The sequence below is a fragment of the Bubalus bubalis genome, chromosome 1 (genome assembly GCF_019923935.1).
Source record: "Bubalus bubalis isolate 160015118507 breed Murrah chromosome 1, NDDB_SH_1, whole genome shotgun sequence".
In the NCBI taxonomy this organism is placed as follows: Eukaryota; Metazoa; Chordata; class Mammalia; order Artiodactyla; family Bovidae; genus Bubalus; species Bubalus bubalis.
The window spans coordinates 28,779,933-28,799,588 of NC_059157.1; the positions used below are offsets into that span (position 1 = coordinate 28,779,933).

At 40.5% G+C, this 19,656-nt stretch overlaps 1 long non-coding RNA gene across 2 annotated transcripts in view; it reads right to left on the reverse strand.

Annotated features, from left to right (window-relative positions):
* The window catches only part of LOC102390278, a 131,037-nt gene extending 119,794 nt beyond the window's left edge, over positions 1–11,243 (reverse strand). Inside the window, exon 1 of one of the 2 annotated variants that reach the window (XR_326983.4) lies at positions 11,113–11,240. This is a non-coding gene — a long non-coding RNA (uncharacterized LOC102390278). Of the gene's footprint in view, positions 1–11,112 lie in introns of both variants that reach the window. The other variant, XR_006549086.2, reaches the window with a different exon arrangement.
* Between the last annotated feature and the right edge of the window lie 8,413 nt (positions 11,244–19,656).

Genomic DNA, 19,656 nt, shown 5'->3' on the forward strand with positions numbered 1-19,656 from the left:
GAAAGGCTACCCACTCCAGGATCCTTGCCTGAAGAATCTCATGGACAGAGGAGCCTGGTGGGCTACAGTTCATGGGGTCACAAAGCATCAGACACGACTGAGTGACTAACACTTTCACTTTCTTTCAAACTATTATATACCTGGGTTGAATTAGACACTTTCCCGGAATTGGAAACAGTTCAGTCCAAATTCACTGGCTCTTCCATAAGTAAGCTGATACCAAAAGAAGACTTAGGTCTTTAGTACTCTGATTAATTTTCCTCATTTCATCTATTATTTAGTAATATAACCTGAGAGAATTTATTCCTCCACCAAAGAATCCAATTTTAAATTAGCTTTACATACCCTGGGGCTTCCCTGGTGACTGAGATGGTAAAGAATCTGTCTGTAATGCAGGAGATGTGGGTTCAATCCCAGGATCAGGAAAATCGCCTGGAGAAGGGAATGGCAACCCACTCCAGTATTCTTGCCTGGAGAATCCCATGGACAGAGGAGCCTGGAGGGCTACAGTGCATGGGGTTGCAAAGAACAGGACACAACTGAGCGACTAACACTTTCACTTCACTTTACATAACCTAGGAAATCTTGATACAAAATACTAAAATTATTGTCCTATTTCAGTTAGAAATACACTCAGCTGTGAATAGCAGAAAATCCTATCATGAGGTTTGACTAAGAAACAGTGTATTTGATATATTAACAAGGAATCTAGACTAGCCCTTCTCCTCAACAATGCCATCAGCAACTCAGAAACCTTCCAGCTCTCTGCACCTCCATTTCTAGCATGCGGTTTTTCCTCCTGATGGTAACTGTTGCAAGATGTCTTGGACATCTAAATGTCACTTTTATGTTCAAAGCAGAAAGAACAAACAGGGGATAAGGCGAATCCTTCTTCTAGGAAAAAATTAGTTTTTTCATCTGAAAAAATGAAACTCTCTTCTGAGGAACTTCTGACTTCCTATTATTGCACAGAGCTAAGCTCATGATCTAGAAAACTTGGAAATTCAATAGTTGCTTTCCAGCTCCTTGGTACAAGAAGGTAAAGGATGAAGTAGTTCAAATGAGGACTAAATGAATCAGCACAAATTTACAGTATCAGCCATGTCTCTAGTTTTGATTGAGCAGATTCAGTGATTCTAAGGCCTTCATGGAAATATGATGAAATCTTTGGTTTGTGTTATTACTTAGTCCACAAGAATATTAAGTAGAGATTCGTCCTCATTTTAAAGTACACATCATTCACGTTTCTCTTTAGCTAATAGTCTATTTTATTTGGGCAACTGTCTGCATTACTTATCTAGTGCTGAATAACACATAACAGCAAAAGGTAGCAGCTCACAACAGCAAACACGTATTGTCTCACTGTTTCTGTGAGTCAGGAATCTGAGTGTGGCTTCACAGGGTATCTTTTCTGCAAGGCCTCTCAAAAGGCCACAGTCAATGTTTGTCAGCAGGGGATGCAGTCTCATCTAAAGCAAAGGTGGTCCCCAACCTTTTTGGCACAGGGGCCAATTTTGTAGAAGACAATTTTTCCACGGACCAGAGGTGGGAAGGGTGGTTTCAGGATGATTCAAGTGCATTCCATTCATTGTGCACTTTATTTCTAATCTGATGCTGCCGCTGATCTGACCAGAGATACCAATCCATGGACTGGAGGTTGGGGACCCCTGCTCTAATGGATCAACGAGGGGAAGTTGGCTTTAAGTTCATTCATGGCATTTTTGATCAAATCAGTTTCTCTCTGGTTACAGCAAAGACCTCCTTTGGTTCCTTGCCACATGGCCTTTCCTTAAAGTGTCACTGACAGCAGGTATCTAGCTTCTCTAAGAGGAAGGTAGAAAGAAAAGGAGAGCAAGACAGAAACCACAGCTTCTTCACAACCTCATCTCAGCTGTGATATCTCATATCCTTTCCCACATTCTGTGTACTGGAAGATGGGCACCAGATCCAACCCACATTCAAGGTAAGAGAATTACACAAAGGCATGACACCAGGAGAGCTGGAGATGACCGAGTGACTAAGCACACACACACATATGAAACCAGGAGGCAGGATTCATTGAAGAGGCAGTTTAGAGGTTACCAACATTACATACATCGTCTATGTAAATAGGCAACTGATTGGATGTTATTATGAGACTTGTTCTCTAATCTGAGTAACTCATATAACTTGATTATATCTTGGAAACACTGAGAAGAATTTGGTATTACAGTTGGAAACTAGTTTAAGGAAAATATTTTCTTAAATTCTAAGCGTAGTTAAATTTCGATTAAATAATTCTTTGGAAAGCTACTAACCAGATTCACCTTAGACCCTCTTCTAATTCCTAAACTACATAAAAGATTGGATTCTTTATTATGTTAATTTGTAAATTCATTTAGAAATGTTATTACTATCAATAGTGTCTTATATTTTATATTTTCAAGTTTGGTATTAAAAAGTGCTATTGATTTGAGATGTCTGCGCTGCTGTGGTACTTAGTTGCTTGTGGAGGCTGACTCTTTATCACTCCAGGGATTATAGCCCACCAGGCTCCTCTGGCCATGGGATTGTCCAGACAAGAATACTGGAGTGGGTTGCCATTTCTTTCTCCAGGGCATCTTCTGGATCCAGGAATCAAACCCACAGCTCTTATGTCTCCTGCATTGATAGTCTCTTTACCACTAGCACCACCTGTATTAAATAACTTTGCTCAGTTTTATAAATTCTAAGTTTCCCCATTGATTTTGTTTGTTTGTTTTTAAAGGTCCCATCATCTGTAAATAAATGAGACTTGTTGCTCCCCTTTGATTCTTCTGCACCCAATTTATTTTTCTTATTCTCTTGCATTAACTAAGATTTTCAGTATTATGTCAAACATTTGTAGCAATTGGGAAAATTACTTTTCTTTTCTCCATTTTTAAAGGTTATATAACTACAGCTTTTTCAATGGTTATGACTATTTCTGGAGGTTATGTACTTTAATAGAACATCTGGTATTGAAATATCATTTTCTTTGGGAAAAAATATATTCAATTGTTATGTATGTTTTAAATGTTATTAGAGGTAATTGAGTTTGGAAGCTTTTTGTTATGTAAGATAGAAATTACCTGTTCCTTGAATTAAGTAGAATGCATACTTAAAACAAGTTGGTACTGGAGCTATTTGGGGCAAATTGGTATTTGATTATATTTTAATTTCTTCCCTGATAAATATCATATCCAAGTTTTTTTTTATCTAATTCTGTAACAATTTTGTATTATATATGGCTCCAAAAGTTCATTAATTTAATCTCAGTTTTCAAATTTTTAGCCATTCTGTTGTTCATGATTAACTCATAATACTTTGATCTCTATATTACATGAGGTAATCTGCAGGTCTTTTAAAACTATCTTTTTGTTATTGATCTCTAATTTTATGATTTTGCATTTATAAAATTTGAGTCTTCATTTATAAATATTCATGTACATGCAAAAAGAATGTGTATCCTATGCTTCAGAGTATAAAATTCTGTTTACATCTACCAATTTAGTTTACTAATCCTAAGGTTTTTTCCCTCAAATATTCTAAATCCTTCCTTTTTTCATTTTTGTCTTCTTGATCAGTTTTTCTTCTCAGACATCTGTTAACAACACTAATTACAGTTGTTGATCTACCTACTTTACACTCATAACATCTTTTTTCATAATACAAGTATTCATGCAAGTATTCATTCATAAGTATTTTTCCATCATTTACATTTTAATCTTTATTTTCCTAATATAAATAACATTTATATCTTTTACTTATATTATTTAACAGCTTAAATTGCATTTTATCTGTTACAGAAATTGATCAGTTTTCCATATTTTTAACTATTTATTTTCAATTTTTCTGTTTCTTTTCATCTTAAATTTATCCTAGACAATGTATTGTGGCATTGTATTTCCACTGAGTGTCTCACTGATTGGGTGTGCATGTTTAATTTCTTTACATTTACTTTAATTACTGTCATGATTTACTTCTATTTCATTTTTTCATGTAATTATCCTTTATTCTTATTTAATTTTTTCCTCACCTTCTGCCTTTCATTGACTAGATCAATTTTTTCTATCTGGCCTGAGAATTAAAATTCAACCTCTATATTTTTGTTGCTAATGTATTAAACTTTATACTTTATTTTCTTAGAGCCCATTAATATCTGTTTCTTCCCCTTGAACAAAAGGACCTCGGTTTTCCATCAAAATCTTCTGATTTCTCCTTGTTCCTCACTTCTCACCATATATTAGTATGATCTACAACTTTTACTTAGATTATTATAAAGCTATACCATACAATGTAGTAACCCACAAACCACAGATGATGATTCAAATATAAATTCCTTAAAATTAAATACAATTTAAAGCTCAGGTGTTTTTTTTTTGCCACATTAGCCACACTTTACATAATAATATCCATATATGGCTAAGGATTATTAGATTGGACAGCAAAAATAGAATATTTCCATCAAAAATAAAGTTCTACTGGATAGCTCTGTTATAGATATATACAAATAATTATACACACCTTTTGCCATTATTTATTTCTTCTGAAACCATGTGTTTTCTCTGCATAGGACCTTCTGTAGAATGTTTTCTATAATGTTTTATATGACTTGTACATATATCTCAGAATGCTTTTAATCAATCTCATGTTTAAACGATAATTTACTTGTATATGAAAGTTTGAATGAGATTATTTTCCTTCAGTATTTTAAAAATATTACTTTAACATTCTACAGTTGCCATTGAGATTTTTGATGTTAATTAATTTATAGAAAGATGTTTTTTCTAGACACTTTTAGAATTTTGTCTTTGATGTTTTAAATGAAACACCTTGTGTCAAGATTTGGGGTTTTCCTTATCGATGTTGGCTCTTGCTGTATGGGCCCTTTTGATCTGATTCGTCTATCTTTAATTCTTAGCCATTATTTCAACAACAAAAATGCTGGGCTCCATTCAGTTTATCTAATAGATCAAAGTTGACCTTTCTATCTTCTTTCTATATTTTACTTATTCTTCGATATTTTCCATCTCTCTATTCCTTTATTGCAACTTCTAGGAAAATTCTGTAGCTAGGTCCTTGATCTCACTGATTCATCCTTTGGCTACATCAATTCTTCTGTTATGTAGTTTATTCCTGTCTTTATTTGATTCTTCTTCACTGATTTCCCTGATCCATATTTGTAGTATTTTGCCCTTCTTGCTGAAGATAGCCATTGATTTAAATTCTTGCTTTATTTGGGCCATTAATTCAGCTTGCTTTGATAAGGGTCTTCAGTACCTATTTTTCTTTTCAGAGGTAATACACCTCAAAAAAAGAATTAGTACACCTCCTCAATTACATTTAAAAAAAAACAAAAACTTTCTTTCCTCTTCCTATGAACTTAAACTCTGCTAGGACTACTGATTACCTTATCTGGGAGCACTTAATTGGAGCAGAGAGTAAAACTTAGACCTAGCACATATTCCTGTCCTGGTACCTTTGGGAGGTTATGGAAATGACTTAGAGAGAACAGCCTCTATTATTGCAAATTTGGAAGCCTCTGTATCTACTCCAGAGCTTCCCTGGTGGCTCAGTGGTGGAGAATCCACCTGCCAAAGCAGAAGACTCTTGTTCAATCCCTGGGTCAGGAAGATCCCCTGGAGAAGGAAATGGCAACTGCTCCAGTATACTTGCCTGGGAAATCCCATGGACAGAGGAGCCTGGTGGGCTACTGTCCATGGGGTCGCAAGAGGTGGACACCACTTAGTGACTAAATAACAACAGCACATCTACTCCAAGCCTCAATCCTGCCTTTCACTGAACTCCCATTTCTTTTGCCCTGACACTGCTGTTCCTAGAGTCCAATTCCCTCTGTTGTAATTATCTTGTCCATTAAACAAGGAAAGGGTACCAGCCTTCCCACCTGAGATGGTAAGGACCAGGGTTCCCGCCCCACCCTTTCACTGTTATCTGGCTCATCCACCGGTGCTGGCACGGGGCTGCGGCGTCCCTCACTACAGCGCAATGGAGAACACAATGATGCAGCCAGGGCGACGCTGGCAGAAGAGACAAGGTTAGAAAGCTCCTGCTCACAGCAGCCCCTAGCTCGCAGCATCTGGTTCTCTTCAGGTCAGGACAGCTGCTCACCTCCCGGAGAACGACCCTGACGCCCTTGGTGATCACTAGAGCTCACTGCGGTTGCTATCGCCCTCCGTGTTGCTTGTGTAGCGTTTCCAGGTTGAGCTTACGCAAGCCGGTCTCCCGTGCTAGTTTGCCGTCTTGTCCACAGGTCTGTTTCTTGATCAAAGTTTATACTCTGACCTGATTCAGACATGGCCATAGGACCAAATAAACAAAGAACAAGTGATTCCTTCATGTGAAAACTTTCCAGGAACACTTGGCAGAAAAATTCTATATCCCATTTCTATTGAAAACTGGACCAGGGAAAAACCTCACTTGGGGGGAGAAAAAGAAAAGCCTAAAATGGCTTATCCATTCCTAGCTTCTGTTACTTCAGATTTTGAAAGCAAAATTATTTATATTTTTTCTAAAAATATAAATCTAGAATATTGTTGCTGCTGCTCAGTTCCTCAAAATAATCTTATACTCTTACAATCAAAATGGTAGAAATAAATAATTGTTGATGAAAGACATAATAATCACTAAATTATCAGCAACATTTTATACTTTTATTAATCAGTTTCAACTGGTTTTTTGGGGGGCTTTCCTAGTGGTTCAGACAGTAAAGAATCTGCCTGCAGTGTAGGAGACCCGGGTTCAATCTCTGGGTCAGGAAGATCCCCTGGAGAAGGGAATGGCAACCCACTTCCCTTGGACAGACGAGCCTGGCAGGCCACAGTCCATGAGGTTACAGAGAGTCAGACACTACTGAGTGACTAACACTTTTGTTTTTTCACTTTTCAACTGTTTTTTATGTGCCAGGCATTTCCAAGTTTATTATCTTCTCTGTTTTTGGTAGTCACCTTGAAAAGCATCCTTAAAGAAAGTTGAAAAGAAGTGGCGACTGGTCCCCAGGTAGTAAATGTTGGAACTGAGGTTGAAATCCAGGTGGAATTCTGTTTTTAACTACCAAACTTGGCATTTATGTTGTTTAAATGACATTAAAGCTACACATCAGAAGATAAGCATAATTACTCAGGAAATATTTACATCTGTCAAAAAGCTGTCTTGGATGTACACCTGGAAACCATGTACTTTGGTTTGATGTTTTATTCATTTTCTTTCCTTAAAGTTTTTTTATTTACATATTATTTCAGAAACATATTGCTGGCCTCTCTGGGGGTAAACATGTGGTAGTTTCAGGATGAAGTCATACAAATGGAGCACCTGGGCTCTGCAGTTCCCCCCATGTGGGCATTATTTAGAGAGTCTTCCCTTAAGCAATAAGAGACTTTTCTACAGCTTAGGGTTTGGAACAGGGGCTAGGAAACACCTATAGGGAGTAGCTTTTAAATGAATTATTTAAGCAAAATTTAACTGAATTTAGATTGCATTTTTTCTTAAACCAGTTTCCAGATACCATATTAGATTCTTCTCTGTATTATCAAGTATAAGTGAAAGTCACTCAGTCGTGTCTGACTCTTTGTGACCCCATAGAGTATACAGTCCATGGAATTCTCTAGGCTAGAATACTGGAGTGGGTAGCCTTTCCCTTCTCCAGGGAATCTTCCCAACCCAGGGATCGAACCCAGGTCTCCTGGATTGCAGGCAGACTGTTTACCAGCTGAGCCACCAGGGAAGCTCAAGAATACTGGAGTGGGTATCCTATCCCTTCTCCAGCAGATCTTCCCAACCCAGGAATCGAACCGGGGTCACCTGCATTGCAGATGGATTCTTTACCAACTGAGCTATCAGGTAAGCAAAGCCAAGTGTAAGTCTCATAACACTGAATGATCCAAATCAGAAAAATTCACAGTTACATGCTTTGTATGGTCAGATATTTAGGTCAGAGATTTTTTTCCCCCTTCAATAAATTATACCTTAAAAAGAGGGGGTCACCTTAAAGAATCAGTCACCTTAGAGGATGCCATTACAATTACTTTATTATGAACAAAAAATACAGTTTATGGCAAAAAGTTCTACTGTAATGACCTCTATCACTGCTAGTTTGGGATGCTTACAAAAGCCATCTTCAGAACCTGTAAAATATTCTGAACATACATAATCATTATTCTTACAGATATATGACCAGTTACAAGTGAACATTGTAAATATACATTTAAAAGATGAATGAAAAGAATAATTCAATGTTATATGAACAAGCACCTACAGTGTAGAATAAAAATTTCTAATGGCAACATCATATATAATTCAAAAGTTGTGTTTAGTCGCTAAGTCCTATCCAACTCTTTGTACCCCATGGACTATAGGCCACCAGACTCCTCTCTCCATGGAATTTCCCAGGAAAGAAAACTGGAGAGTTACTATTTCCTTCTCCAGGAGATCTTCCCCACCCAGGGGTCAAACCCACGTCTCCTGCATTGCAGGTGGATTCTCTACCACTGAGCCACCTGAGAAGCCCAATTCAAAAGTAGTGCTTCTCAAAAATATATGGAATATGACAGGGAAAATGAGATCCAAATGAGCCTAACAAGTTGCTCTGGTGATGATAAAGATCCACCTGTTTGAAGATACATGTGACAAATTGAGCAAAATTGTTTTACAAAAAAATTAGCAGTGGAAAGAATCTTGCTCAGTTACTGTGTAATAATGGTAGTTTAAATGTGTAGATAGTACCAAATTTAAGAAATGTCATTGTTTTTGTTCAGCGGCCCAGTTGCATCCAACTGTTTGCGACCCAATGGACAGAAGCACTCCAGGCCTCTCTGTCCCTCACCATTTCCCGAAGTTTGCCCAAATTCATGTCCACAATCCAGAAGACTTAAATACTTTTAGTTACTTAGTTGATTATTTTACCTATATCCCCAAATATTCATATGTTCAAGAATGGGAAAAGATTTAAGAATCTTCTAACAATGCTTTCTATTCAAGGGCAACTAATTTTTGGGCATCTGCATTAGACCTCCAAATATCTGCCATCTACCAAGTTGTGGAGCTCAGCCCAGCAACACGAACCACCACACCATCTAGAAGCAGCCATGACTCTGAAAGATCATGAAGAAAGTGTAAACACAGCCAGGTGTAGGACATTTCTGCAGGTTTCAAGTACACTCTTCTGCTTGATTCACTCTCCTGAACAAATGATATTAATAATGGAGCTATAAATAGAAATTATTGGATTTAAATAAATTAAAGGAAACTAAATATTCAAGCAATGACCATCCAAAATATGTTGTCGATTCTCGATGAGTAAATAATTTCCTCAGGAGCAAAAAAAAGACCAGTAGACAAGGAGAATCTTCCCACTTGCTCAAAATAAGAAAATATAGATTAGAGGCTTAGTAGGAAATCTCCCTTCTACCTCAAAGTCAGCAATGAACTGAGCAAAGATGAAATTCAAATCGTTGTGACCTACAACATTCCTCAAGTCCCGTGCATTGTGGACATGAACTTGGGCAAATTTGGGGAAATGGTGAGGGACAGAGAGACCTGGAGGGCTTCAATCCATGGGGTCACAAAGAGTCAGACACGACTGGGTGACTGAACAACAGCATTTCTCAAAAACAAGAGTGATGATCTGAGTTATACAAAGAAGCTTCATGTCAAAGGCATCAAAATGGCCTGCTACTTCCCCGGTGGCTCAGTGGTAAAGAATCTGCCTGCCAAGCAGGAGACATGGGTTTGATCCCTGATCCAGAAGATCCAACATGCCATGGGACAAACCCATGCATCACAACTACTTAGCCTGTGCTCTAGAACTCAGAGCTGCAACTACTGGGCCCATGTGCTGCGATTACTGAGCCCCAGCATCCCAGATCCCGTGTTCCACAAGAGAAGCCACAGCAATGAGAAGCCCGAGGACTGCAACTAGAGAAAAGCCCCCACTTGTGACAATTAGAGAAAGCCCGTTTGCAGCAATGAAGATCCGGCACAGCCAAAAATAAATAAATAAAAAAATTTTTTAAAGGAAAACTGCCTGATAATAATGGTCAGTGAAGGAAAGCCAAAAACCAGCCTTATGAAATTAGGTCTGCCAACACAACTTCATCCAACCCCACCGAACCTTTCCAAGATTTTCTCTGCAAAAAAGCTGATCTTAACAGACCAGGGATTCTTAACCTTAGCAGTATTGACATTTGGGACCCAGTGCCCTGTCCCATGCACTATAAAATATTTTACCTGCATCACTTGCCCCTACTTGTTACATACCACTAGCATCTCCTCCCTAGTTGTAACAACCCAGAACAGCTCCAGATACTGCCAGCCATTCGCCTGCAAGGACATCTCCCCCAGCTGAAGACAACTGACCGAGGCATTGTATGCTCGGTATTAGAATGTCAGTAATGGCTGCTACTATGTTTTCTGGATAATTCATTGTAAATAAGCAAAGTATGTAGGAGATGAGGGAGGAAAAGCTTGGCATTAATAACATCCGGGGCAAAATGAAGGTGAGAGAGGCAACTATAGATTCCTTTCACTTGTCCTTTCTCCTCTACGGTCTTTTAAATCCTGCAGCAGAAAGAGAACCGGAGTCAGCTTTAGTTCTAAGCAGCAAACTAGTTCACCCCCAACTTTGTGTACATCTGGACCCTGGCAAGTTTCCTGCATCTGGCCTCTTGATGTTTCTGGATGGCTGCATCCTAAATGTGACCCAAGAGTGCTAGAGCCCACTGTGGAAGCAGGCTTGGGCTGCCCTTCCGTCCATCTGTTCTGCTAACCATGAATTCGTGTTCCCTCCCTCAAAGGTGTTCTGTCAAACATCCCTAAATAGCAAATATCACAGCTACATCCACCCTCTCTTCGGATACACGCCAAGGTGATTAAAGCCGCCTTCTATGACTTTGTGCTTCTCAAACACTTCACACTTAGCCCCAGTCGTATGAACACTACCCCGCTTAGGAAGGGAAACTGAGACGGGTCCTGGGGTTAGGGCTCAGAGACTTCCTCTCTGGGCGTTATAAAGACAGTCGATGTCATATGAACTTAACCAGCTCCGCTTGCCTTTTCTTTTCCAGGTTCACAAAACAGAAAGCTGTTTAATTAACTTACTGTGTTTGAGGTCTCCTTTCCCTACGGCGTAGTTCCTCTTGCTTTTGGTCTCTGCTCCCCAGTTGGGTGAGGTTGATCCAGTGGCTTCTGTAGGCTTCATGCTGGGAGGGACTTGTGCCTGCTTTCTGGCGAGGGGAGAGGAGTTTCTCCCCTCTGACGGGCAGGGACGTCTGAGGTGGTTTTTTTGGGGTGTCCACGAGAAGCCTGTCTGCTGATGACTGGGTTTGTATTCTTGTCCTGCTTGTTGTTTGGGTGAGACATCCTGCGCTGGGTGCTGCAGGCAGTTAGGTGGTGCCAGGATATAGCTGGAGACCTTGGTGGGAGTTCTTGCTGATTAATATTCCCTGAAGTCTGGAGCTCTCTGGCGGTCTAGCGTCCTGGACTTAGCACTCCCACCCCAGAGGCTCAGGCCAGACTCGAGTTTTGCGTGCATCCAAGTATTTCCTTTCGGGTGGTCAGAGACTCCTGCCAGCTCTCAGCTGGCGCTCTGGAAGACCCTCTGCCTCTGAAGATGTACTCCTGCTGTGTCCATAGATAGGGACATACTCCACGTCCACCTACTCCTCTGCCATCTTGTTTCCCCCTGCAGAAGGCTGTTTAATTAAAATCAAGTGGTCTGAGTTAACCTCCCACTTCTCTCTCCATCTGTGGAGTATCTGTTTCCAGATATGCTCAGGCCGTTCCAATTTTTCTGGGCTGACATTGGTCTGGTTCACCCTGCAGCGGTATCAAACACACAGAAGCAGACGCATTTCCAAAGATGGTTATCTCTTTGCTGGGAGAGGCCTGACCTCTCCCCAGAGCTCCATTTTCAGAGGATTTCTGTTCTATGCCTTTTGTCTCTTTCACGAGTAAAAACATACTTAAGAAAGTACCAGGTCCTTTACGTATGCTCCCTAACTTTTCCTGAAAAATCACTGATGTTAAGTTTGCAAATTACAGACTTGCGGGCTAGCTAGGGTGAAGGCTTATTTTAGCTCTGACAACAGGTGTGACTTCTTTCCCCTCTTGCCTCTCTTCCCTTTTTAAGCAGAGAACATGTCTGATTGCAAGCTCCTTGAAGCAAGCTCCTTGTCTCTCTCTCTGCAAAGTCCAGTTCACTGTCATGAACGCAATAGGAATGCGGTATGAATTTCTTGGGTTGAACTGAATTTTGTTTCTAAAGGGAAGTTGGCTGTGTCCCAGAGATGCCTTCCTGCAATTGACTCAGATGCTGACTACTCAGTCACTGATTACCATTGTGCTGAGGGCTGCTGAGTAGGTTGGTAGCTTTCTGGAGTGGACACCTGTCTCCCAAAGGCAGGGCTGACTCACCATATAATTTCACAGACTGAGCGGGCCCTGAGATATCCACTCAGAGCCACGACCAACCTGAGCAGGATTCTTTCTGGAAATTTAGTAGCAAAGAGGGTAAGTTCCAAGATTTTCTTCCTAGTGTTCCAATGCCCCTTGGTCTTCCAGGGTTCTCCAGCCCCTTCTGTGATTCCTTGAAGGTTTATTAGGCTTCCTGCTGAAAAATGTTGCATCATTTTTCAGATGGTTAGAAAGCGACAGGAACAGCAAGAGCTGCCTTTCCCAGTGAACTTAATCTGCAACGACTACAGAGATTGGCTGAAGATCCAGCACCTGCTACACTAGGCAGACACAGCTGCTCTGCGTCCAGTCTCACCCTAAATAATTACATCTCTGAAATTCTGCTGTACTTAAAAGCATTTAAAGATTTCTTGTGTTTATGTCTTCTCTTGTTAACTTGGCCTCTGAGCATCCCTCCACTTCTGTTTTGATGTATCAACCTCATTGCTTGTATGAAAATTACGTATGCTTTCAGCCATTAAACCCATTATTACAAATCCACATAGAGATCCTACACGATAGGAATTATGCCTATTTCAAGCAGAAACAACACATACAGGCTTTCAAATGATTTTTAAAATATGCAAGCCAGATAGAAAAGTAATTCAGGGGCTAGAATTCTACAATCAAGTGAACATGAATATGCTAAACCTCCAAGTGCCAACACTCTGCAAGACATTTCCATTATTTTTTAAAAAATAGATACACCAAACTCTTTGCCTGAAGATCTCTAATGCTGATTCTGTACAGCTCCCATAATGGTGCTTTGATTCAACTCTCCTATCATTTCCCAAATTGGCCAGCAAGAGATGTGTCCATTCATCAGATGCCAAAAGCAGCAAGTGTTATGGGACTTACAGCCACAGGTCTTACACACTGCTGTGGGAGCATAAACTATACAAAGCCCTTGGGGAGAAAAAATTACCATTACCTAATAAACTGATGATGCACACCCTCTGTGACTCCAACCTTCTACTTCTGGGTATATTTCTTTGAGAAAGTTCCCCGTGTGCACCAGGACACATATCCAAAATGTTCACAGCAGTTTTATTTTTAACAGCAAAACCCAGAAAACAACACAAACAGCCATTGACAGGGAAAAGATAATCCCTGTATATCGTGTTTTCTTCGTGTTTTCAAAGAAATCTCTGTCCAGTCCTGTACTTGTGCCAACAGATTTGACCGCTGCCTGACCCAAAGGCCTGCTTGAGCCTTCTATGACTCATCCTAGATCTTGCAGGGAACTGGACCAGGTTTTACACCCACTCAAAAGCCATCAGGCCACGATAATGCTCCACACCAAGAGATGCTGCTGCATTCCCTGCTGTATTCAATAAAAAAATGCCTTTCAGAATCCTATGTTGTTTGGAATGAGCTCTCAGAAAGACTAACTAAATTGATGCCAGAATAATGCTGCTCTAAAAATTAAATTCAGACTCAACATACATTATTCTTCATCCTGGATTGTTCTTCAACATCTGTTATATTTATTTAATTGAGGATTACATAGCAGCATAAGTAAGTACACTATAGAATCTATACTGATAGAACTTATCTTACAAATATAATACTATGTTGCTTAAGGACACACACATATATATATACAGATATGAATATACATATATTTTTGTATTCCCTGAGTATTCCCAATCCCTTTGCTGGATCCCTCAGGTTGGGAAGTCTGAGGTGGGGCTAAAGATTTTATTTTATTGGGCTCCAAAATCACTGCAGATGGTGACTGCAGCCATGAAATGAAAAGATGCCTGTTCCTTGGGATAAAAGCTACGACAAACCTAGACTGTGTATTAAAAAGCAGAGACATCACTTTGTCAACAAAGGTCCATATAGTCAAAGCTATGGTTTTTCCAGTAGTCATGTATGGATGTGAGAGTTAGACCATAAAGAAGGCTGAGCACAAAAGAATTGATGCTTTCAAACTGTGGTGCTGGAGAAGACTCTTGAGAGTCCCTTGGACAGTAAGGGCAGCAAACCAGTCCATCCTAAAGGAAATCAACCCTGAATATTCAGTGGAAGGACTGATGCTGAAGCTTCAATACTTTGGCCACCTGATGCAAAGAACTGACTCATCAGCAAAGATCCTGATGCTGGGAAAGATTGAGGGCAGGAGGAGAAGTGGATGACAAAGAATGAGACAGTTGGATGGCATCACCAACTCAATGGACATGATTTTGAGCAAATTCCAGGGGATAGTGAAGGACAGGGAAGCCTGGCATGTTGCAGTCCGTGGAGTCACAGAGTCGGACACAACTTAGCAACAACAACATCTGTGTATGTGTATACAAAAGATATATTTGTATGAGCATTTTTGTGTGTCTGTGTGTATATATATACAAAAGAATGATTGACACAAAATAAAGAGTGAGCCCGCAGCTTTTCCACTCATCTCAGCCCAGCGACCAGACATGTGAGTGAACGGGCTATCTAGACTATTCCAGTTTCATATTTCTCCATATAAAACCAGGATGCTAATTACTGTAACATTACTATTAAGATAAAATAACATGTGTACAGTTCCTAGCATAATGCTTTGAACACATAGCTACTTGAGAAGCGATAGGCAAACAGCAGCATGAGAGGCCAAAGACTGAGATGGCTACAGGGCATTTCATACACAAGGACTTGGTTTTCAAACTGTGGTCAGTCTGATTACCTGGATCAAAAACACCTGCAATGCCTTTAACAATACACGTGTGGACCTCATTGCAAACCTATAGAATTATCACCTCTATAGTTGGAGCCAAGCACTCTGCATTTTAACAAATTTTCCAGGTGATTCCTCAGTAGTAAAAGATTAAGAACCACAAGTTTAGAGATTCAAATTCAGTTGTGGGGGATTTCCCTGGCGATCCAGTGGTTAAGAGTCCACGTTTCTAACGCATAGGGCATGGGTTTAATCCCCAGTCGGGGAACTAAGATCCTCCATGTCCTGCAGTGCAGCCAAAAATCTTAAACAAAAAAATAAATTCAGTGGTTGATGAGGTATCCTGAGGGAGGATATAAAAAGATTAGGAACGAGGGCAATGCAAGCTGCCTCTTTAATGATGACCAGGAGTACATAAAATATGAGTATCTGAGATTTTAATTGGTAATAATTAATTATACATACCACTTATTAATCAAGGTGGTAGATATAATATACACATTATATTATTTCCAATAAAATTTCTGAGTGGTGTTACTACTCCTGTTCTTACAGAGAGGGGCAATGAGGCTCACAGCTGTTGACTGTCCAAGGACCAATATCTTAGAAGTGGCAGGATCTCAAACCAGGGCTGACCTACTCTTTCTATAAAGGTATAAGCCATCAGATCATACTGTTGCTGTGAGGAATGAAACAAGGTTATATCTACAGTTATGTATGTCCTAAGGGCCCAAAGCACTATTAATACATTCTGGACAAGAGGTGCCAGCAGGGAATATTTCCTTGCTAGACCTGTCCTTCTTTAGAAGTATAATCATTGAATAAAGCCACACTTGATTTTCTATAGGCTACAACTACAGGGGACTAAAACTAATCGGATGTTTACATGAAAATTGAAACTCATATTTAATAACTCCCGGTGTGTTCTCCCCACAGATCAAGATCATCCCCAAGAAAAAGAAATGCAAAAAGAGAAAATGGCTGTCTGAGAAGGCCTTACAAATAGCTGAGAAAAGAAAGGAAGCTAAAGGCAAAGGAGAAAAGGAAAGATATGCCCATTTGAATGCAGAGTTCCAAAGAATAGCAAGGAGAGATAAGAAAGCCTTCCTCAGTGATCAGTGCAAAGAAATAGAGAAAAATAGAATGGGAAAGACTAGAGCTCTCTTCAAGAAAATTAGAGATACCAAGGGAACATTTCATGCAAAGATGAGCACAGTAAAGGACAGAAATGGTATGGACCTAACAGAAGCAGAAGATATTAAGAAGAGGTGACAAGAATACACAGAAGAACTGTACAAAAAAGATCTTCATGACCCAGATAATCGCAATGGTGTGATCACTCACCTAGAGCCAGACATCCTGGAATGTGAAGTCAAGTGGGCCTTAGGAAGCATCACTACGAACAAAGCTAGTGGAGGTGATACAATTCCAGCTGAGCTATTTTAAGTCCTAAAAGATGATGCTGTGAAAGTGCTGCACTCAACATGCAAGCAAATTTGGAAAACTCAGCAGTGGCCACAGGACTGGAAAAGTCAGTTTTCATTCCAATCCCAAAGAAAGGCAATGCCAAAAATGTTCAAACTACCACACAATTGCACTCGTCTCACACGCTAGCAAAGTAATGCTCAAAATTCTCCAAGTGAGGCTTCAACAGTACATAAACCAAGAACTTCCAGATGTTCAAGCTGGATTTAAAAAAGAGGAATCAGAGATCAAATTGCCAACATCTGCTGGATCATCGAAAAAGCAAGAATAAAGCTCCAGAAAAATATTTACTTCTGCTTTATTGTCTATGCCAAAGTATTTGTGTGAATTACAACAAACTGTGGAAAATTCTTAAAGAGATGGGAACACCAGACCACCTTGCCTGCCTCCTGAGAAATTTGTATGCAGGTCAAGAAGCAACAGTTAGAACCGGACATGGAACAACAGACTGGTTCCAAATTGGGAAAGGAGTATATCAAGGCTGTATATTGTCACCCTGCTTATTTAACTTATATGTAGAGTACATCATGCAAAATGCCAGGCTGGATGAAGCACAAGCTAGAATCAAGATTGCTGGGAGAAATATCAATAATCTCAGACATGCAGATAACCACCCTTATGGCAGAAAGCGAAAAAGAATTGAAGAGCCTCTAGAGGAAAGTGAAAGAGGAGAGTGAAAAAGGTGGCTTAAAGCTCAATATTCAGAAAACGAAGATTATGGCATCCAGTCCCATCACTTCATGGCAAATAGAAGGGGAAACAATGGAAATAGGGACAAACTTTATTGGGGGGGCTCCAAAATCACTGCAGATGGTGACTGCAGCCATGAAATTAAAAGACACTTGCTCCTTGAAAGAAAAGCTATGACCAACCTAGACAGCGTATTAAAAAGCAGGGACATTACTTTGCTGACAAAGGTGTGTCTAGTCAAAGTTGTTGTTTTCCCAGTAGTCATGTATGGATGTAAGAGTTGGACTATAAGGAAAGCTGAGTTCTGAAGAACTGATACTTTTGAACCGTGGTGTTGGAGAAAACTCTTGAGAGTTCCTTGGACTGCAAGGAGATCCAACCAGTCCATCCTAAAGGAAATCAGTGCTGAATATTCATTGGAAGAACTGATATTGAAGCTGAAACTCCAATACTTTGGCCACCTGATTCGAAGAGCTGATAGATTGGAAATGACCGATGCTGGGAAAGATTGAAGTTCGGAGGAGAAGGGGACAACAGAGGATGAGATGGTTGGATGGCATCACCAACTCAATGGACATGAGTGTGAGCAATCTCCAGAAGTTGGTGAAGGACAGGGAGGCCTGGCGTGCTGCAGTCCATGGGGTCACAAAGAGTCGGACACAACTGGGCGACTGAACTGAACTGTTTGTTGAGTCATGTCTGACTCTTATGACCCCATGGACTGTAGCCCACCAGGCTCCTCTGTCCATGCGATTTTCCAGGCAAGAGTACTGGAGTGGGTTGCCATTTCCTCCCCCAGGGTACCTTCGCAATCCAGGGATCAAACCTACAGCACCTGTGTCTCCTGCATTGCAGGCAGATTCTTTATCACTGAGTCACCTGGGAAGTCCCAGTACACTCCCTCTTTCTCCCCAGAATTACGTCAAATGCAATTTTTGATTTTCTGGTTAGCAGAGCAGAGGTCTTCCAGTGCTAGAGCTCACGGGCTGTCTGATTCTGTTGTCCCCACACCAGCAGCAGTAATATTTTAGACCCATTCAGGGCCCTGTGCTAAGAGCCAGAGGCAGTCTCAATGCCTACTACAGGTCCTGTCTGCTGAGGTCAAGAGTGTGAGGAAGGAAGTGAATGTGCATCCTGATGGAGACACCTGAGACTGAAGAAACCAGCGCTGATCCTCGCCCACCCCATCTTGTCTCACTTAGTGCTGGGCTCCGCTGCCCACCTGTGGTCTGAGAAGGGAGGACAGGGAGGTGAGCGCCGGCCCCTCCCTGCTGTAAGTGCTCACACACGGCTCCAGGCCTGACCTCTATCTCTGTCTCTGGGGGTGGGGGGCGGGTGCTTTATGGACACCAGAGGAAAGGGTGATGTCAGTGTGAAGGGGGAGGGCTGCAGAAACTTGGCCACAGCCGCATGTCCCCTAAGAGCAATTAGCCTTAAAATAATTTCCAAGTGGGCACGTCCCATTCTGGGATAGGCAAGGGCTTAATGGGAGATCAGAAAAGGAGAAAGTATGTTCTGAAGTCTTTCCAACTGCTTGAATCCCCCACCAGACACAACCACTTGATTAACACTGATTCCCGCAGCTGTTGGTTTTCTCACTGTCCCCCACCTCCCCAAGCCTCACGCAGTCAGGCCCCACCGCCAGGCATCTGAAAGTCTAATGAAGTTTCTAATTTGATTTCTCCACTAATGCAGCCCTGACTTTGTCTCTACTGCCACTGACATACTGGATTTCTTTCCGGGTGTTTACTGTACAAACACGCTTTCACCATCTGTAAGCATTCCCGAAATAAGCGCCTCTGGGGAAGAATGAGAGTCCAGTCTGATGTCCCATCCCAGTCCCTGGTGTACTTTGAAATTTTCTTATCACAGAAAGCGAACCAAGGGCTCTCATTTTCCCATGCTCACGAGGTCTTCTGAGTGACTTCACATTCTATGAGCTATTTTTAGTGGTTAAATACTTGCTTCTGAAGAGCAAAGCTTCTCCTGTTCATTTGTGATCTGGGAATAAAAAGAATCTCAACATTATTGACGAAGGGTTCGGCCCTATTTTATTGATCTTCTCTGGCCAGAAACCACCTAAATATTTCATCAGAGTAGAAAATACTTCTGGCACCCTAAAATATTGGTGCAACAGGTTTTTTTTAAGGCATATTAAAATCAGTTAATGGTCAAAAAAATCTTAAAATGATCAATGATTATTATTTTTAAAATAATAAAAACTCTAAAATTTAAGTATTAAAGCCAAACGTGTTCTCAAGGCCAATTAAACTATGGACCAATTCTGTATTTAGTTTTGGGTTTTTTTTTAAGGATGGAGGAAGTAGAGAAGGATAAAATTATACCCAGGATAG